The sequence below is a fragment of the Podarcis gaigeae genome (assembly GCF_964106915.1).
Source record: "Podarcis gaigeae genome assembly, chromosome: 3".
Lineage (NCBI taxonomy): Eukaryota > Metazoa > Chordata > Lepidosauria > Squamata > Lacertidae > Podarcis > Podarcis gaigeae.
The window spans coordinates 628,619-651,134 of NC_139680.1; the positions used below are offsets into that span (position 1 = coordinate 628,619).

Sequence of the window (22,516 nt, forward strand, 5' to 3'; positions counted from 1 at the left end):
CCCGCAGTGGCATGGGGAAGAGTTGAGCCCCCCCCCCCATGGCTGGCAGTGTGCAGCTACGGCCACCCCAACACTATCCGTGGTAATTTGGGGGCGCTGGGTGGATATTTACACCCCAGTGCAGCATCTGCTAAAGATGTCCCTGCATCAGTGTGCCCATCAGTGCCTCCAAAGATGCTTACAAAAGGTCATAGCGAATATCCCCTCAAAAACCGTAAGGCAGGGAGGTCTAACTTACCAAGTGGGTCACAAAAGTACCAAGTGGGTCACAAAAGTACCAACCTTGTTGGAGCAAGGCCAACATTTCCACATGCTCCAGCCCTCATGCTGCCTTCCCAAAGCTTAAGGTGCCAGGCTAGGGGAAGAAGGTGTGAGGCTCCGGCTGGGTCCTAGAGTCTCCCACCTTCTTCCCAAACCTGGTAAAGGGCTAACTAGAATTTGGAAGGAGACTGGAGGACTTGAGGACTCATTAGAGAACTTACAGCTCCTTCACATAGGTCAGCGCCTCCTGACCCACCTCTGGGAGGGCAATGCAAGGGCTGTGGATGGGGGGCTCTAATGTTGCAGAGGGCTGCAAAAAGGCATCGAGGGCCACATGTGGCCCTCGGGATGTGTGCTGGACCACCCTGACATAAGGTATAAAGCATTTTTTCATGCTCAACGATTTAGTTCTTGGGTGTTCTACCTCAGCAATTGTGTTATATGTTTACGTCTTCCACTGCAGTTCCCTACATCAGCAAAGAAAGGTCAAGCAAACAGAGAATGTATCATCAGAATCAATCTGTAGCTACTGATAATGGTGAGGAGGTATCTCATAATGAAGGAAATTGCTGTCACCCCTTTGACAAGCTCAGCCAACCCTCTGGCAGAACAGTGGATCTTTCAGTTGCTATTTTATAGGCCCAAACACAATATGTCCAAGATCTCTGAACAGATTCCTCAATATATTTTTTTAAAAAACTTTAAAGCTCTTGGAGGAGAAGGTACACCCAAAACAAATTGCTTTTAGGCAGCATTACTGGGGAAGGTAATCCTTATATGCAATTCTCTGACAGAAGTTTTCCTTCCCCAAAGGAAACTGGGAAGCTGCTGTTGTTGCTTTTAAGAGAGGGTTACTCATATCCCACCCAAAGGATGAGTACCTCCAATAGGGCTACAGGTTTTAATATTTTCTTAAGTAAATAAATCATGCAATTTCTTCACAGATCTCCCATGCCAAATCTGTTTTGAATCTTAACTTATAATGAAAAGCCAGAAATTGAGATGCCAGAAAATACACCAGCCAAGCTGCTCCTTGCTGCTCCTGTGGGGGGCAGAAGCTTTGTTTCATATGTCTGCACACTTGGATTTTTATTTTTACCATGCAATAGGTGTTACAGGATTTTGGGATTCCTACCCATCACCATGCAGACAAGCCAAACAGCCCGTGGTGGAATCCAAACCTCATTATCTCCAAATAACAAATATCAGGCTCAGGGCACAACATGGGATTTTTCCTTTCTGTGGTGCACTCAGAGACATTGTCTTCCCCAAAAAGATGCTTTACATATTTTGGTAAGTTTATCCTAATGCCTTTGAAAATTTGAATGAAAATAACTCTGCATATGCTTGGAGCAGGGATAGCCAGCCTGGTGCCCTTTTTATCTTTTGGACTTCAACCCCCATCGTCTGTTGCTACTGGATTGAGGCTGGTGGGAGTTGCAGTCTCCAAATTCTGGAGTCTACTCCTGACTTAGAGACACTTGAGGTGGCATCCGAAAGTAAAAGGGGCTTCACCAGCAGCCCCAATCCACTTTGCAAACCTCTGATGGTCTTGGTGGCTGAATTAGTTGTTAACCTGGGGAATTCAAGAAAAACTAATGTCTGTCCTTTTTCATCACTCCGTGGGCCAATTGACACCTGCCAGTTGCACACACTAGCATTTCTACAGTAGAAGTGCATGCAATGCTGTGTAGACTAAAACAGAGGAGGAGAGCACATGGCCTTCCTGTAGTTTGGATATACCATTCACATAATCTCTGAACACAGGCCATAATGGCTGGGACTGATAGGAGCTGGAGTCCACAGCTTCCCCATTCCTGGACGATACCTTATGATGAAGGCACACATGCTTATTTCAGAGCACATGTTGTATACTCATTTGGGAATCGTGTATTGGTGGTCAGGATCAGAACAAGCATCCTGTACCTCTCTGGAGTTCTTTGAGGTAGGCTGTCAATTTGTATCATGTTTTTCACATTCCACTCCCTCGCTTTAAATTCTGAGTTTTCAATTTTTCTTATAAATAAATAGGTGGCAAAGACCCAAGCCTTGCAGAGAACCATCAATGGCTCATTTGAGAGGGACAATTGCCCTTCCCCAATTATGCTGGACAGTAGAACATAGCATCCTGTTTAACACATCTGCCCAAAAACATACTATTTGGGTAGAACAGCAGATTAACACAAGATAAGGGACACCCAGACAGAGGCAGAGCAAAGTGGGGGTGGTCCGCCCCGGGTGTCATCCCTGAGGGAGTGACATTGCTGCAGGCGACCCCCCCCCCCCAGGATGCTCCCCACCGTAGTGCCGCTGCCACTAGTTCCGCCTCTGCCTGCCCCTATGAGCCGTTTGCCCCACCCCTGGGAGCACTGCCCAAGGTGCACGAGAGGCTGCTTCTGCCACTGCATCCAGAGCATTCTAGTGAGAAAGCTTTGGAAGGTACACTTGTGTGGTAGACAAGTGGATGGCATTCATAATGATGGTGCCCAGAGAAGTAGCCATGTTAGTAATTTGCAGAAAAAGCAAGAGCCTTGAGTCACCTTAAACACCAACAAGTTTAGCATGGCATATCTTTTTCTGGACAGATCTTTAGGGTTCTTTCTGTCTGCATAACATTGTCATTTGACTATGTTTATTTATTTACATGGATGCAAAATCTGCATTGCCTGTTGATTTTATAAGGACTGTGAAACAAAAAAATTATACAGGCATTTTAATTTCAAATGATATTTATAAAAAGTTATAAGTTCAGAATATTCTGCCGAACCCGGAAACACTCGCCAGAAGGGTCAACTGACTCATAAAGCACAGACATTCAAGGCTAATTGTATTGCAATAAATCTTCAACCTAATTACGATTTGCGTGCTGTGTTATCAAGACGGCAGCCTGGGCTCCTGACAGCCTGACTGTGACCAACTCCCGCCAGGAAACCCATGTCCCCACTGTGGAGGGATGTGTGGATCCAAAATTGGCCTCCAGTCACTTACAGACTCAATGTTAAGACTATGTTCATGGAAGACAATCTGACTCGGCTACAAGTGATTGCCAAAGAAGAAAAATGATAGTATTTTTATTTCCTTATTTTAAATTATAGTCTTGGTTTTTTTCTAAGCACTTTGAATGGGTAAAAGAATATTCATCGGGTTCCATAACTCTCTGGGGATACTGCCAACTGTCTTTGATCCTCTCCCTGCCTTCACCCCAGTAGCAAGGGTCTCCTTAGTTTGTTAGATGATGAGACACAGATATATGACAGATGATATGCTGATAAATTCACTGGCCATGCCATCAGTGTCAAAATCACCACAGCGGACTGATGCCTCTACCACAACCATGATTTCAGCATGCCAGTTCTGCTACAAATGGGCAGTCTTCCATGAGTACAAGCGCTTTCACTCAGGGCCACTTTATGCTGGCATGGCAAAAAGCATTTTTCTTTTGATTATGTGCTTTGTTATGGTTGCCATTTGTTCCTTCTTTGTCTTTTGCATTTGTCCCTTACTCATCACCTCATTCCTATCAGGTTCAACAGCTGGAGAAATGAACTGGCATCCTGGGCACTTACAGGCCACACAAAGAAAGCCATTAGAAATCAAATTCATGGTGAAGTAGAATAGACTTGCAAAACCATATCCTGTTTAAAATTCCTGCTACTTCAGTGTCCTGTAACATTGCAGAGCAGCTGGCTAACCAATGTCCTTGGATGGAAACTAAAGAAAGCTTAGCTATCAACACTGCTGGGCCTTAATCGTCCCGCTTTCCTTCCTGGAAACCCTCATCTGTGCTTGCATATATGTCAATCTAATGCTATGTTCTCAGGGAAATGACTTCCTCCCTGCAATGAAGGAAACAGACTTACTGGTCTGCTGTAACTAGGACTGAGCTAAATGAGAGGTTGCTTGCTAAAAATGGTCTCCCCTGCTTTCTGTGATTTTTTCCAGAATGAGTATGCTATGAATAGAGGCAGGGAGAACCGATGACAGGCAAGGGGCTGTCTCCCTCCCTTTTGGGTAGCCTGTATAGGAGGGATGGGGAACCTGGGTAGGACCGGAGCTGGTGGTTGATAAGGCCACCTCACAGTAGCTCACATGCCACATACAGAGTCCAGTCTATACTGGACTCACATTATTATACAGAACCCTCATTATGAACATTCAGGAGAAACTTAAAAACATTCCTGTTCACTCAGACATTTGATGGCTAAAATTATTAATTATGAAAGTGGAATGTGACTGTTTCCTAATGTTTTTACTGTTTTTTAAATATTTTAAATGGTTTAGATGTCTACTTTTGGGGGAGGAAATGTACTGTTTTGTGGGTTTATTTGGGGGGAAAGGTAGGATGGCATTTTAACAAAATTGCTAAAAACAGTATCAGACATGATCCATATATCTGAGAAGCCACAGGAACAGGATATTAGAATTAAAAACCCCATGAAAGATAGTTATTGCAGTCTTTTTTAAAAAAATCACCCTTCCCCAGCTCTTCTGGGAAACGATTGCAGTTTTGGAGAAACCATACCAAAAGCCATGATCCAAACTACCGTTCTTTGAATGCTATCTAATCTTTGGTCAAATTAAAGCCATCTATGATTTTAAAACAGCTAAACAATGTCTGGGTGCAGAACTATAGCAGCCTGAAGTAGTAATAGGAAACTGAATGTTGTTGCTAGTAGTTGCCTGATGCTTAAGGGAAACAAAATTTTGTCAATATTCCCTTCCCTGCTTCACTGTCAACTAGACAGGATACTGGCAAAAACTGAACTTTTCCTCTTAAAGGAAAAACACTTAATTTCCCCCCCCCCCCCATGTTTCCAGCTGGGTGTTGTTAAATAAAAACATGTTTTATAATTCTCTGGGAAAATTTCACAATATATTACATAAACATGACATATTAATATAATTGTTTTTACTTTTAAAAGATCATTTATTTTTTGGCGGGATAATCAACTGCCCAGTGATATTCAGATGAAGAGTAATATATAAATTTTATAATTAATAATAACAATAATAATCAGGAAATGACCTCTCTTAAAATTGCCACGGGAGCAGAAGAGAGCATTGTCCATGGGCATCAATGGAGCTTTTGCAGGCCCTTCACTGTCAATGCCATTTTATAGATAAGATAACTTACTTATAAGGTAAGTATCTCTCAGCCTTAGTTTCTGACCTGGTTCTTATGTCACTTTAAATCACAGTTTTAAGTTCAAAAAAGCTACTTTAAAGATGAACACAGAGCACACAGATGCATGCAGCTAATGCCTGTGCTGCTGCCATGCTCCTGGGAGTTAAGCGATCATTGCACATCCCATTATGTCTGAACCCAGGATCATGATTTGTTTCTCCAACCATAGCAGTAAGCCAAGGGCAAACCTTGCTTACAGCTTGTGGTTTGTTTGAACAGAAACAACCGACAAGCTGGTTCAGACATAACCCTGAGCCAAACACAGCTTAGCTATCAGCGTCACCTAGATTTTAGCCCTGCACACACAGAAATTAATTGAGTTTATATATACCGTCCTATACTCAGAGGTCTTAAGGTGGTTCACAGAAAAGATCACAACATATATAATCAGAATAAAAACAACAACCCAAATAACACCCCCTCCAGAAAAGAGCCACATTTTAAAAGGGCATAGGCTCTCAAACATATCAACCAACGGCCTGGTTAAAAAGGAATGTTTTTGCTTGGCACCTAAAGGTGTACAGTGGTACCTCTGGTACTTAATTCGTTCTGGAGGTCTGTTCTTAACCTGAAACAGTTCTTCAGCTGAGGTACCACTTTAGCTAATGGGGCCTCCCACTGCCACCGCAATTTCTGTTCTCATCCTGAAGCAAAGTTCTTAACCTGAGGTACTATTTCTGGGTTAGCGGAGTCTGTAACCTGAAGTGTCTGTAACCTGAAGTGTATGTAACCCAATGTACCACTGTATAATGAAGGCACCAGGTAAACTTCCCTGGGGAGAGCATTCCACAGATGGGGAGCCACTGCAGAAAAGGCCCGTTCTTGTGTTGCATACGAAAGAGGGTCTCAGAAGATGATCTCAGGGTAGGTTCACATGGAAAGAGGCAGTCCTTGAGGTATTGCGATCCTGAGCCATTTAAGGCTTTATAGGTCCAAACCAGCACTTTGAATTGGGCCTGGAAACTAATCAATAGCCAGTGCAGTCGGACCAGGATCAGTGTAATATGCTCACCCTGGCCACTGAATCACAGTTAAGTTTAACTATAGTTTGAACTGATATGAAAATGAGACCATAAAATGGCCACTCAGCGACTCCACAGCTGAGTGAGAATCCAGTCTGGTCATGTTAGATTTATTACACACCACACCCCAAATTTGTTGTTGTATTGGATGTGAAAAAGGATCCTGGCTTTCTCAATTTAGACTTGCAATTGTAAAGCAAAAGGTTTGCTTTTTTTTTTTTTTTGAGGATTTGTCTGTAAGAACCAGGGGCGCCGACTTATAAAAAATATTGGGGGGGCGGGGGCCCATACCGACTTATAAAAAGTACTGGGGGGGCCCAAGACCTCCAAACAGCTGCTGCTGGGGGAACGAAAGGGGCGAGCCCCGGGCTGCCCCGACCTTAAGTGAACCTGTGAGGGCCCGCCCTTTGCGGCAGCCGATTGGCTGCCGCCGTGGGCGGTGAATATTAATGAGCTAGGGGGAATCCCCGCTTCTCGCGGGGCTGGCTAACGCCAGCCCGCCAGCCCCGCGAGATTGTTGATGGGTCGAGAGCCCGCAACCCCACGCCCTCTCTAGATAGGGAGTGGCTTTGTTTTAACTCATTACTGAATGTATTTTAAAAGGTAACTATCGTCAAACAAGGAAAATAAAAAATACCAACATAATTTTGTGATTTTACAAAGCATAATATAACTAATAATTTTCTTAAATTATTGGGGGGGCAGAGCCCCCCCAAACGAATTTTTGAGGGGGCTCGGGCCCCCTCAGGCCCCATGGAGTCGGCGTCTATGGTAAGAACCCTCCTGGACTAGGACTGTCTTTGGAACTTTGACACCACTACTTTTGTGGAGTTCTGGCCACCCTGAAACTGACAGAAGACAGGATGCCAGTTTACACAGATTGTTCCCATCCATGGGTTATTTGGCTTCTTATTTAAGCTTCCAACTTGTTTTCAAGCATCTCAATGTTAAGTATTAAAAGAATCTGCTTCCTGATTGCGTCACTGCACATATTCCCAAGGGTTCCATTCAAACTTACAGAGCTACATAGATGTACTGAAATTTGGTTTGAGACCTCTTTCTGATTCCTGTATCCATTATAATTTTCATCATATAGCTGGCATTTAATATTTATCACAAAAAATTTAATTTTAAAGACATGTTTTAGAAATAAAATTAAGTAACTTGTCCATGTTAGGAAGCACACTGGGAATACATCTGGTGCATTAGCAAATGTGCCAAATGTAGCATTTCATAACAATATGTTCTGAGTGAACAATTTGAAAGTGAATTTACAGATGTGTTGGCTTCAGAAAATAATCATATGATACAGTATTATGTGGTGTTTATTAGAATATTGTTTTTGACTATCATGTTAAGAAGTTTGTCCTTTCCACGTTAGTATTTTTTATTCTGGGGAGGATGCTCCTTTAACTTGAAAAAACTCCCCTTTATCTTGAAATCAAAATTATTTTTTAATAAATATACATATGTAAATAAACCTTTTCATTTAACTTATTAAATAATCACATGCATTTTTTGGCTCCATTCTTAAGGCTAGAGGTTGTTGAAGCTTCTCCTAGCACACTGCAGGGGAAATGGGGTATGATCCTCCATCTGATCAAAAGAAAGCCTGAATTTCTCCTTGAAGAAACAAGATTCACGCCTTGGGTCCACTCCTGAATTATTATTACGCTTTGTTATTCTCAAAGGCAGAAGGAGCTCGTGAATTTGGTATGACTCTCTGATCAAGATCTTGCCATCATTATCCATGGTTTGGATTATTTTGTTGAATTTCAACTGGGTTTGCCCTTAAACGGAATTTGGAAGCTTCAGTTGGTGCAAAATATAAGGATGAACAAAGAGCACATATCACATTGACTTTTGCTTATATGCACTGACTGTCAATTAAACATGCTGGTCATCTTGTTTAGAACCTGGGCCCTGTGTGCTTCAGGGAACACCCTTCTAACAAACATTTTCCTATTCTCTGACTTCAGCAGCATAGGTTCATGTACACCTGTTCACAAGAGTTAACTATATAGGGACACAGAACAGGACCCTCATCTTTGTGGCACTCTCACTATGAAACACATGTTCAGGGAGATCAGCTAGGTACCCTTATTATATTGTTTCTGCTGACATGTAAACACTCTCCTGCTCAGGAAAGCCTTTCCTGGCAGTTGATGGTGGTTTGTTTTCAGCTATTGTTTCAGATTTTAGCTTTAAAACTTCTTTTACTATTTCCACAAAGTTTATAATGAATTTTATTGCTCTGAATTTTAATTTCTTGACTAAAACAGAACGCACCAAAGGCATACATTTTGTTATACATTTTCTAAAACAAGTGACCTAGAGTATCACAGATATTTGTATCTCTGCACAGAGAACCCCCAGGATCATTCAGACATAAGGAGCATTTGGAAGGTATACCTGCAATCATATGCACCCTTGTTCTTCTATATCCCAAATAATCCCACCTTGCCTTACGCACTTTAATCTTTGCATTTACTCGGTTACATATATGGGTGACATTTCCATTACAGCCTTCTTTGCTTTTGCTCAAAGTGAAAAATATTAAGTTCTAATAAAAAAGTGAAAAAACACACCAGCAGAGCATTCAGTGTTTCTTGAATACTGAGGCACCACTGCTGCACACAAAACTTAATTCTGGTATTTCGGTCTTCAAGGGAGATAGCACATTGCACAAACAGATATTGAAACTCAGCATGTAGAAATGTGCCCTTGGCATATGTACTAAGGTTCATTCCAGTCTCTCAATGTCAGCAGAGTTACCACAAACTTTACCAGATTACCAAATTGTTAACGACCAGAGACAAATTAATTTAATATTGGCTAAAACACCAACACTTTAAAGATAACCAAAATAGAACACGCAAGCTTGTGTTAGTATTATGCATGAGGGGCATAAGACCTTAAGACCTTGACTGAATGTCTTAAATAATCCCTTTTCTTTCTTTCTTTCTTTCTTTCTTTCTTTCTTTCTTTCTTTCTTTCTTTCTACTTTCTTTTTTTCCTATCACTTTTCTTCCTTCTTTTTCTTTGGAGTCCTATATCTGGCACCTTTATTAAGGTCTAGAGATTGTATACATGGGGGTGGGAGATGGTTGATGGGGGACCCTGGGTGAGAGACAGGACAATGTTGGTCTCCCAGGTGAGAGCTGGGGGGAGCTACTATCTTCTTTGGGTGGGTAAGGGCTAAGAATTACTTTTAAGTGAGGACTCTGTATTCTACTTTATTTGCTGTTATTTATTGTTTCTAGAGTTAATAAATAATTTCCCAAGAATTGCAAAATATATTTGGGACACAACTCACTTACACGAACTTACAACTCGTGTAAGTTCAAGCCACTGACATTCTTTGCAAATTTCTATCCCTCTTGTTTCTCTCATATTACATCTGTGAGAGCACAGAAAGAAGTTTCCTTTTTGTGAAACCATGAGTAGTTTATAGATGCCTTGGTCCTTGCCAAATACGTTTGGCTAAAATGCAAGTACTTGCACAGCTGTATGGAATTCTCTCAAGTGGAATTGTTCTGGGATTCACAATGTATCCATTCCTTTGTTGTTGTTGTTTTGGAGATCCCCTCCCCTCTTTTCAGTCCTGAACCCAGGCTCCTTAATCAATGTGTTTCCTGCAAAACCTCTTCAACTGAATCACTGGAAACAACTTAGAAACACTGCTAATTTAAAGCATGTATGTTGTGCTCTTGACCTTCTTCCCATTATATCAACTCCAGAGGTTTTCTCTAAAAGCTCCTGTACAATAACCAGCAATTATTTCCTTCCTAAACAACTGCCTACCCACACTCACCACATCCTTGCCTCTGTATTGATCTTCCAATATATTTTCATGCCTCCTAGCTTCTCAGATCACCTATCTTGTCATTCCAAGAGGGGGAAATGCACTAAAGTTAGGTTATTGCTGGTCCACTGATGAGGTGGGTGAAGCACTTGCCTCAGGCGGCAGAGGCGCAAGAGATGATGCCTCCCCATGGCTTTCGCTGCAGCTTCTTGCTAGTGAGAGGGGGGTGTTCCAGGGTACAGTGTTGCCTCTGGGGCAAAGAAAAAAAGTGGCAAGGAGTTGGGTGAGATGGGGGACATTCCAGCAGCAGCAGCAGCAGCAGCAGCCAGAGGTAGGGAGCAGTACATTCCCATTTCACCTCAGATGGTAAAATAGGACAGGCCACCCTGCTGCCTCTGTTACTTCCATGAAGGACAGACAACACTGGTGCAACATACAACTCATTGGCATCAGATGCCAATTGTCCCCTAACACAATCTTCTGTGGTATCTTCTTTCACTGTGCTGAACAATGGAGAATTTTCTTCCAAAGCAAATGCCAGAGGAAGAATTTTCTCCAGAATCACAGCAGTGGAGGAAAGGATTACATTGCCCCTCCACACTTGCAGTAATCCTAGTAACAAATCAGTTTCCTCAGCTAATGCTGAGAAATCTACAGTTAATATCATGTCTGATTTGACCCTAACTTGTGTAGGATATATTTTACATGCAGAGAAGTTATTTATCTTCTATCCTTTTTACACACAGTTAGGCTTTGTACTGAATTGAAACAAGGAAGTATTTCCATTAACCCAGAAGCCTATGTGGCACTGCTGCAGAGAGAGAGCAACAGTTGATTTCATGTAAAGGTCAAAAGTGAAATGCCTCTTTCAGATTCCAAGCAACCTTAAAATAAAACACATTTCTATACTAGAAATTATCTAGAATGCAATACAATGTTATCCTTATTCTTTTGAAATGTTAAAACAATCACTCTCTTATGCTAAAAATATGTTCCAAAATTGAAACAGAAATGGCAATAAAAGGGCTATTGTTTCTAGTCAATGTATTTTATCAAGAAACTCTATGAAATTAAAACAACCTCTTGATTATGCTATACCAAGTGGAGCAACATAAAAGCATAGAACTGGCAACACTATTCGGTATCTTTGCTTAAAGAATGGCATCCTGCACTGAGACATTTATAGTTATAAATGTCAAGAAACATGCTCTCTTAGATGTGAGAGGAACTCCTATAGCCCAAATTACAGTATTCCAAGGACCATGAAATTATCTGTCATCCAGAAAAACCTTTTGCTAATACAGGACAGGAGAACCAATAAGAAGTCAAAGGAATGTTGAAAAACAAGTTTGACAAAGAGTTTGTTCCTTGCCATTTTCAATATAAATCTTATGAAGAGTAATCAGAATTTCTGTGCAGTACAGCCCACTACTGCCACTCAAACTCATACTGAGTAAAATGGTAGCCCAATTGCAAAATTATTAATTATTATTATTATTATTTAGTAGCAGCAGCAGCAGCAGTTGTTTCTAAAGCACTACAAATCTATTACTGTCCAGGGTATAATATAATACATGGAGAGCCAGTGGGGGAGGCTGTCAATTTATAAAGAACCCTGACCTTGCTTCTAACATCACAGTGAAAACCTGCCAAAAAGGGATCTATAGAAATAACAGGAGTCCTTCATTTACCACTTGTTAGCTGGGGGGTGGAGTGGTGCAGGGACTGGCAGTTGAGCAATCTGCCAATTGTTTCTCCAAGATGCGGATTATAATAGCAGCACTTATCTGATCTCCAAGGCTGTATTCTATGCATTTTGCCTCTGAAGTTTGCATTGCAGTGCTCTTTGCTGCAGACATGCTCCAGACAAAATTTTGAGTTGTATCTTCATAAATCAAAGGCTCTCAAACGTTCTGTCACCAAAGTCTACTTGATTAACTGAATGTCTACAATTTACCACAAGTCTTGTGTGAGGAAAAACTTAAGTGATTTAGAGTCTTAGGTAGGAGTTGATCAAGCAATAAAAGTTTTAGTTACAAAAAGAAGTAGTTTGTGAAACAAAGTTGGGTCGTGAGATGTGTTCTTTCAGGTAGAAGTCAACATCACTTAAACTAAATATAAGGATATTGCAGGCTTAAACACACAGTTTTTCTTAAACTTTGGATGCTAAAAATCAGTTGTTACACTTCAGGTAGATGTTCAAGGTTCTTGAATAGGTGGTAAAATGCTTAACTCAGTTTCTGCTACTTCCCTCTCGTTTCTTTACTTAGCTGTTATAGGTATTACAGTTAAATACTTTTGACACAGCTGCTGCCGCTGCTTCTTTGGCAATCTTGTCTTCCATGAACACGGGCTTAACAGTGAGTCCGTAAGTGACTGTGGAGGCCAATTCTGGATCCACACGTCCTTCCACAGTGGGGACATTGGTTTCCGGACGGGAGTTGGTCACGGTGAGGATTTGCCAAGCGTGCCTTCCTCTTAGCACGTTGCTCCCTTGCATCCTGAGTTCGAGTGTCTTCAAAGTCTATGACACCTTTGGTCAAGGCTGTTCTCCAACTGGAGTGCTCACTGGCCAGTGTTTGCCAATTGAATACCCTGGTTCATAAGTGAGGGGCGCTTTCCCTCAGTTCCCCTCTCTTAGCCGTCCCACTACTGAGGTATTTTCAAATAGTGCAACAGACCCAGGGGGTCCCCTCCCCCTTGTTACTGGCTTAGGGGTCTTCTTTGCCAAGAAGAGAGCAATGCTCCCTGCGCTCCTTCCGGGGCTAGAAAGGGCTTTGTTTAGCCTCCCGTTTGCTAGTAAATCGGAAGTAGTGTGTCCCAAAACGAGGCATCTCTGACAAGTGGGTCATCAAGATGAAAAGTCTGGAAAGCTCTGGCCTAGAAGATCTCTCCCCTCCCGCCTGGAAGGAGACCCCGCTTTCGTCTGTCTTCTCCCTCTCCTGGCTCAGACTCAGCCTTCCAGTTAGCTCCTGTCAGAAGACTTTCCCCAGACCCTCCACCCGCTCTTCCTAGCCAAACTGCGAGGCTCCTTCCTCTGGCTAGAGAGAGTCTCCTCCGAGCGGATGTGCCGCTCAGTCAAATCCTCTCCTCATCCCTTTCTCCCATCCCAACCAGGCCCTGTCCAACTTCTCCCTCAGAAACAGCGCCTGTTCTTTTCCCTCCGAAAGTGCTGCTCCGCCCCTCCCCTCTGGCGGCCAATCCAAGAAAGGCTCTTGTCCTCTGCTGGAATTTTGAGGCGCTTTATCACCAGACTCTGCTCTGGCACTGCTGTCCCTCACAACCCCTTCTTTTTTACTCCCCATTTACTTTATCATTAAAATTACCAGCATTAACAACATTTTTTTCTCATTACCTTCAGCACCCTCTCTGGCCCTTCTCTTTATTAGAGGGAGTTCCCAGTGCTAGCACTGGTCCAACTAAAAAGCTGTGGCATGGCCAAGGGGCAGGGCAACTAGAAGTCCAGCTGAAACAGACCTGTGGGTCACTGATTTCAGTGTATCTACTCACACTAAATAAATAAATAAATAAATAAATAAATAAATAAAATCCCTCATTTGCTGCACCCTGCCTTCCCTCTTTTTTATCAGTCATAACACAATAATCTTTAATTCTTTCTGTTGCTCAGAATTCAAAACCTGCTCAAAGATTCTTCATGTTGTAGTATTTCTTCAAATAATCTGAAAAGGCTTCCATTCTTCAAAATACCCAAATCACCATTATATTATTTTATTTTAGCTGTTAGCTTTGCTGAATCAACATAGTCGATTACTTTGCTTATCTAGTCTTTCCTTTTCTGAGCATAAAGGATCCTATCTGTTGTACATAAATAATCTGACCATCTTTTTTGGAATTTCTATTCCTACAATCCCCAGCAAAAAAGCTTGCATTTGTGTGTGCGTGTACTCACTTTAAACAACTTTTTTATCTCATCATATATCTTTTCCCAAAATACCCTAGGTTTTTTTTTTACAAGTCCACCACATATGGAAAAAGAACCATCTGTTCTATTAGGAACCTTCTTATACATTTTAGATAATTTATCAAGTGTTAAATACCATCTATACAGCACAAAAGGTGTCTTTATGTCATAGAATCATAGAGTTGGAAGAGACCACAAGGGCCATCGAGTCCAACCCCCTGCCAAGCAGGAAACACCATCAGAGCACTCCTGACATATGGTTGTCAAGCCTCTGCTTAAAGACCACTGATAAACAATAACATTATCTTCTTGGAGGTGTAGGAAGATGGTAGAAAATGAGGAAATGAGAAGGTAAAGTGCCCCCTTTTTCATATCTCACCTTTATCTTCCTCAATATGTTTTATATTCTGGACAAAATTATATGTAAGGGACTTCCATTTCCCCGAAATATATTTTATTTCATTATTTGCTTGCTTCTTTATATGCTACATTTCTTCTGAGAGGTTTAGAGCACCATACATTAAACTTTCTGCTTTATCCCAACAATTCTAATCGCTTTGAGGTTTTTTCCTACCATCAAGAGGTATATACATTTTATGAAATAAATCTCTGGGAGATTTGCCCAAAGTCATGCTATGAGTTTCATTAAGGCTGGAGTATAATGCCAGCCCTCCCCAATCTAGCACCCTTCAAATGTTGCTGGACTCTCAACTCCTATCACCCACAAACAGGATGGCAAATGCTCATGGATGATGGGATCTGTAGTCCCAAAATTTGGAGGTCACTAGTATGTACACACATACTAGTAGTAAGCACTGGGACTTATTTCTGAAAGGGGATGTGTTGTAAGGCTGTATCATACAACTATTTAATATTTAAATGCAGTCTATATATTTATCACACTTTTTAAATAGTTATATAAATAAATAAACTGCTACAGTACTCCCCATTTCCAAACCGGAATAACAACATAATTAGACCTAGGGGTATGACAGTTAAAATACATACAAAAACAACAACCAACTCTTTAAGGGGATGGGAAAGAATCTGTGGGAAATAAAGGAAACTCTGTATCAAGTTACCATACTAGTCTCACACAACTAGGCACTTCAATCACTGTGCCATACTTCATCTGTAATATTTAGACCAGGGTCAAGGCATTCCCCAGCTTCCGGGAAGGTTTTATTATCCCATAGCTTTAAGTAGTTGTGATTCTACAGCTGCATATTTGCTTGATTTTCTGGATAAATCTCATGAGATAGCAGCACATGGAATTTTATATTAGAGATGCCTAATTTACTAAAATAGTACATCCTGTAGCCCAATGCAGTTTGCACACACAGAAAGCAGGCAGGAAACTTCTGGGATGTTGACTCAGATCTATTTTATGTAGAGTTCATTTGTAGAAGAAGAGTTTGGATTTGATATCCCGCCTTTCACTCCCTTTAAGGAGTCTCAAAGCGGCTAACATTCTCCTTTCCCTTCCTCCCCCACAACAAACACTCTGTGAGGTGAGTGGGGCTGAGAGACTTCAAAGAAGTGTGACTGGCCCAAGGTCACCCAGCAGCTGCATGTGGAGGAGCGGAGACGCGAACCCGGTTCCCCAGATTACGAGACTACCGCTCTTAATAATAATAATAATAATAATAATTTTTTTATTTATACCCCGCCCTCCCCAGCCAAGGCCGGGCTCAGAGCGGCTTACAAGCAATAATAAAAACAAGATGAATGATTACAACTTAAAAACAAAAATAAAATACAACATTAAAATAATGGAACATTAAAATATTAAAATGTAGCCTCATCGCAGGAGGAGAAGGAAAAGAAAGGAAAAAAAAAAGAGAGAAGGAGGGAATCAAATTGGCTCCAAGCCAAAGGCCAGGCGGAACAACTCTGTCTTACAGGCCCTGCGGAAAGAAATCAGATCCTGCAGGGCCCTGGTCTCATGAGGCAGAGCGTTCCACCAGGCCGGAGCCAGAGTTGAAAAGGCCCTGGCTCTGGTTGAGGCCAATCTAACTTCCTTAGGGCCTGGGACCTCTAGGGTGTTGCTATTTATGGACCTATGGGGCAGACCGGGAGAGGCGGTCTCGTAGGCACGAGGGTCCTAGGCCGTGAAGGGCTTTAAAGGTCAAAAGCAGCACCTTAAATCTGACCCTGTACTCCACCGGGAGCCAGTGCAGTTTGAAAAGCACTGGGATTGAAATGCTCCCATGGCAGAGACCCCGTGAGGAGCCTCGCTGCAGCATTCTGTACCCGCTGGAGTTTCTGGGACAGCTTCAAGGGCAGCCCTGCATAGAGCGAATTACAGTAGTCAAGCCTGGAGATGACTGTCGCATGGATCACTGTTAACCACTACACCACATGCTTAGATGGAGTGCATTCCTTTGTTGCATACCTAAAAATAAGGGTCAAGAAGTTGCCATAAGCAGCAAATACAATAGAGGAATATTAACAGCTAGCTAAATACCCATCAGGTTGTGGGATGTATATGGGGAAATGGTAAAGAGATAGAAGAGTCTTTGCATAATAAACAGTTAGCTTTGTGTCTACTTGCAAAAAGCTCTTTGTGCTTCCAGAAAATATCTGTGCTGCTTGTTGCTCATCTGTGTATGAAGACAATAATTCTTGACCTTTGTTTTCAGGTTTGTTAAACATGGGATTTTTTAGGTACAACTTGGACTAAACGACTAAACAAAAACAACAGGAAATCCACAATTATGGTTTCCTGCCATTTTCTGTAAACAGCCTAAAGATAGCATTCCTTTTGGTGCAACTTTGGTGCAACCAATGGTGTCCTGGGCCAGAGGGAGAAATGAGTGGAACAACAAATGTAAATGTTACCTTTGTACAGTAGACTACTTTCCACAAACCCTTCTGTTCTCCACTAAGACAAGAAGAGTTCAAGGACACATCCTAGTCTGGCAAAAATACTTAGGGAACAAAGCAGAACTAGTATAGGATGTGCCTGGGGAGGGTTCTGAGGAAGAGGCCCAAAGAGGTTCCCCACTCTTGCTTTAATTCAAAGTCAGTTCTTAAAGCTAAAAAAAGGGATACAAGCAATATTACCATGTTTAGTGTTATGTACTGAAGTTCTCACCCTGGGCCAGCAGGGAGATACTGTAGATAGTTATGCAAATGAAGGATCGAAAAGTGACGTTCAGTGATTGGATAGTTTGTATGCAAATGAAGGATCGAAAAGTGACGTTCAGTGATTGGATAGTTTTAGAAAATGGCAACAGTTATATTGTTCTGGAGCTCTATATAAGCAGGCTGACTGAGCCCCTCAGCTTAGTTCTGTTCTGACATCTGAATAAAGAAGAGCTGTTTGAAGAATCGCTGTGTCGTCTGCTATGTTCGCCCACAACTTAACATTTAGATTTTCCCCCTTCTTCCCATAAGGTTTCAAGGGTATTTTTTGCTTGCATCAAAAAATTAGATTCCTGCATTGCAGGGGATTGGACTAGATGACCCTTGGGTCTCTTCCAACTCTATGATTCTCTGATCAGGAGTCTATTGGCCATCTATCGTAATAACACAAAAACATTCAGATCCTGACCCATGCTTAGATACATAAATCCTCCATCCCCCTACTTTGCAGTAACACATTGCTTTCCACCGGGGCTTTTTTTTTTAGCCAGAACTCACCTGAACTGAGTTCCAGGACCTCTCAGGCGGGTGCCATTGCCATCATAAGAGAACAAGGTGTTCATGGTGAGTTCCAGCACCTCTTTTTCTAGAAAAATAGCACTGCTTCCCACAATAAAAGTAAATAACACTTGGCTTGTAAATCAATACCAAAACACGCAATATTAGAAGCCACAGCGGCAGCGGCGGTGGGGGGGGGGGTAAATTGACCACAGATAGAGCAACCCAAGTTTGAAGACTTTCAGACTCTTCAGTTAACCCTGTTGAAATGTATGGCAGCTGTTCTGGTGCTATTCCATTTATTTATTTAAGTGTGCTTTATGGAAATGAATGCACTGCTGGATTGTGCCCATAAATTCAGAGAATCTCACTTTTAGAAAAACAACAAGAAAAAGGCAGATGAGGTAACAAGCATTTCCTTTGGTAGGGTTTTGGTCGTGGCATCCTATCAAAAAGCAGGAGAGATTAGTTTATTTTAAAGTTCTCTGAGTTTAGTCCTTATAAGAATCAGGCATTCTCAAAGTATGAAAATGTCAATCTTCTTATTAGGATATAGAGTTCTTATGAATTATTCCATTTACCGGGCTGAAGTAACAAGCCACAGCAAGCAGAGAGAGTCAAGGAAAAAGAGGGCTGTTCCCCTTCCTCTGGTAGTGGCAGGAAGCAGGAAGGAGAAGGAGAAGACTTCCCTCCCCCCTTCCTGCCAGTCACAGTTTGCCACTGCCATCAGCCTTAGCCCAGTAAGTGAGACGGGAGGGAAGGAGGGTTGGGAGAGTTCATCTCTCATTTGGAATGAATTGAATAAGAATTGAGGCCGGGGAAGGGGGATAGTGGTCCAATCTTATCTGAAACAAGAATCCTTAGTTCTCACACAAAGCGTTCTCTCTCATATACACATCATGGGCGTAGCCAAAGGGGAGCGGGGGAAGGGCAGCTGCCCCCAAGATCAAATAAATCCATAAAAATACTTAACTGAGCTTCTCCCCCCACTAACATAAATCCTGGTTACGCCCATGATACACATTTTTGAAAATATTTCCCCCTTATTTTGCAAATGGTGAGCAGACTTTATTTCCAGCCTTGGTTAAAAATTAGGCAAGCCAGACAGTTACTCTGGGGGGGTCTATGGATTACCATTAGGGTTGCCATATTTCAAAAACTAAGGCCACTAGGACACCCCAAAAGTTGTTGAGCTTTTTTAAAAAAAGACCCCGATATTGTTGCGCCAAAAGAATGCAGTTTTTCGATTGACTTGCCTAAGAGCTAAAACAAAGTGCCACCTTTCGGAAATTCTCCCCAGATGTCAATTCCACCTTTGAAATCCCAGTAATGTTCATTCAGTCTTCTCTGCTCTAACTGATCTGCTCCTCAACTACTGTCCCATATAGCTGGCCTCAGCAAAGATTTTTATCTCAAACTTAAGAAGAAGCACAGAGATGGTGAACCTATTTTAAAAGGTGGTTTATGAATAATGTAATTTATGTGAAGACAATGGAACACTTAGTTAAAGGTCTTGACTTTGGTGGGTACTTTTCTATCTGCTAGAAAACATCTTACACAATAAATTGAGGTTTTGGAGGTAAAAGAATGCAAAAGAGACAAAAGAAAGAAAAGGGTTAGTGTGCAGGGGGAAAGCAATAACAAACATATATGGGCCAATTACTCCTTCACACAGATAGTCACATTTTGAACTGAGATAACTCACAATTAACAAGCACATTTATTGCCAGATTAGTTTTGCTACATTGTTAAAATTTCAAAACTACTGTGAGATCATTTATTTATGTCTCTTCGGGCATCTCTTCCCTTAGGCAGGAAACGGAAACGTAAGTCAGGATGGAGGTCTGGTCCAGTATGCCATACCTATGATCCACCCATTCCTGTGGCCTGCTTTCAGTCTGGGTGGGAACTGTCTGCAGGAAACATTCCAAGAACAGAGAGTTGCCCAAACAGGCCTATAGACACTGCCTCAGTTTGCTAGGACAGTATTCAGAGGACATTGATGAATCCCCTTGAAGTGATACAGATCTGTACAATTAAAATCCCAAAGGAGGTTTTAAGTGACTCAGAGTCTTAAGTACCTTGGAGATGCATTCCAGGAAGCAGTTTGAATTGGGGTGAAAAGAGCAGTGGCTTAGTCCAGAGAAAGGAAACTGTACAGCAGAGGCCTAAAGACATAAAATAACAAACTCTGGAGAAGGGAAAAGATACTTAAACAACACATGCCTAGGACCCCCCTGCCAACTATTGTAGAAACTTGCTATTCAAAAACATACATGGAATGGAAGACCAGACAGCTGCTCCACACATATAGAGGAACTGGGTTGAAGCCTGTACTCTGGAAACTCTTCTACTCTGAAATGGTTTAGGGGTGAACTAGGTTTCAGATGAAGCACAAGTCATAAGGCTTACCAGGCATATTAAAAGTAAGGCTCAGCAAGGCACACACGCCAAATCAGCACGAATGCTGTGCTGCCGATCCTTGACTAAAATAACCAACCAAATCCCATTTCACCTGGGTGAGAAGAGTGATTCCAGTGTGGCGTGAGTGGGAGGGGAACTGAATTGGGAATTGGAATTGGAAGCTAGACCCAGGATTTAGGAAAAAATAGTATGATGAGCTAAAGGGACGCGGGTGGCGCTGTGGATTAAACCACAGAGCCTAGGACTTGCTGATCACTTGCGGTTCAAATCCCTGCAACGAGGTAAGCTCCCGTTGCTCAGTCCCTGCTCCTGCCAACCTAGCAGTTCAAAAGCATGTCAAAGTGCAAGTAGATACAGTGGTACCTCGCAAGACGAATGCCTCGCAAGACGAAAAACGCGCTGTGTTCCTATATTTTCCTGTGTGTCTAAATATCACACAGTTAATTTATCATAGTTCTTTGGGAGCACTACCCAATTTTAAGCATCAGAGTCTGTTTGACTTGAAACCTACTCCAGTTGATTTAAATTGCCTACATTCACCACCCCTTTTGAAATCCTAATTGTATTTTTACAATATAGTATCATATATTGATACAGTTATTTTGCAGTGTATGGGATCTCAGGGGAGGGGATGACACGTCATACTTCTTCTGGGGTAGTTTGTCGACCTTTGGTCCCCACCTTGCACTCAGTTCTCACCTGCTGTCCTGGACTAGCTGGATGAAAAAGATAAGTGGTGATAGGGGATTCTCTACTGAAAAGTGGTGATAGGGGATTCTCTACTGAAAAGAAAATGGTGATAGGGGATTCTCTACTGAGGGGAACAGAAGCAGTGATCTGTGGGCCTGACAAGATGTCTCGGGAAGTGTGCTGTCTCCCTGGGGCTAAGATCCAAGATGTAACTGAACGACTACAAGGAATCATAAAACCCACTGACAAATACCCCTTCCTCTTAGTTCATGTGGGAATCAATGACACTGCAAGCAATAGCCTCCAGAAGATCAAAAGAGACTACGAGGCTCTGGGCAGGAAATTGAAGCAATTAAATGCACAAATTGTCATCTCATCTGTCCTCCCAGTTGAACGACGTGGCCCAGGGAGAGAGAGAAAAATAGTGGAAGTGAACAGCTGGCTTCGCAAATGGTGTAAACAGGAACGGTTTGGATTCTTAGATCACGGACTGCAGTTTCTTGAAGATGGACTTCTGGCAAGCGATGGGCTGCACCTCACAACGGTTGGGAGGAATGTTTTTGCCAAAAATCTCAGAAACCTCATCAGGAGGGCTTTAAACTGACTAATGTGGGGGAGGGAGACAGTGCTCCTGAAGGTAGGAGTCTATCAATTGATGAAGATGATCATCCAAATGTCATAGACCAAATGGAGCAAACAGCACGCAGACCTAGTGGTGGGAGGAAAAAATCCTTAAATAAGAGACACGGGGGAATGATTAATGGACTTCAATGTCTGTACACTAATGCGCAAAGCATGGGTAATAAACAAGATGAGCTTGAGCTCTTGGTACAGCAAACTAAATATGACATAATAGGTATCACTGAAACCTGGTGGGATAAGTCCCACGACTGGAATGTAATAATGGAGGGATACAATCTATTTCAGAGAAACAGACCAGACAAGAAAGGAGGAGGAGTGGCGTTATATGTCAGGGATGCGTATACCTGTGAAGAGATCCAAGAGTTAGAACCTCAAAGCCAAAGTGAGAGCATTTGGGTCAAAATTAAGGGAGAGATGAATAACAGGGACCTCATTGTGGGAGTTTACTATAGATCCCCAAGCCAAACGGAGGACATAGATGATGCCTTCCTGGAACAGATGGCCAAGCATGCAAAAGGAAGGGAGATAGTAGTAATGGGGGACTTCAATTACCCGGATATTTGCTGGATGTCAAACTCAGCCAAGAGCATAAGGTCAAAAAGATTCCTCACTGGACTTGCAGACAACTTCGTTGTCCAGAAAGTGGGAGAAGCAACAAGAGGAACAGCCATTTTAGATCTGGTCCTAACCAATGTTGATGACCTGGTTAGTGGGGTAGAAGTGGAAGGATCATTAGGCGCGAGTGATCATGCTCTTCTGAAGTTTACTATACAGCGGAAAGGAGCAGCCAAGCATACTAGGACTCCATTTCTTGACTTTAAGAAAGCCGACTTCATAAAACTTAGGGAAGTGCTGGGTGAGATCCCATGGACAGTAATACTAAAAGGAAAGGGAGTTCATGATGGCTGGGAGTTTGTTAA

At 42.1% G+C, this 22,516-nt stretch overlaps 1 protein-coding gene across 2 annotated transcripts in view; it reads right to left on the reverse strand.

The window, feature by feature from the left end:
• Positions 1-22,516, reverse strand: part of COL4A1 (collagen type IV alpha 1 chain) — a 187,056-nt gene that overhangs the window by 159,034 nt on the left and 5,506 nt on the right. The gene's annotated exons all lie outside the window — the stretch shown is intronic.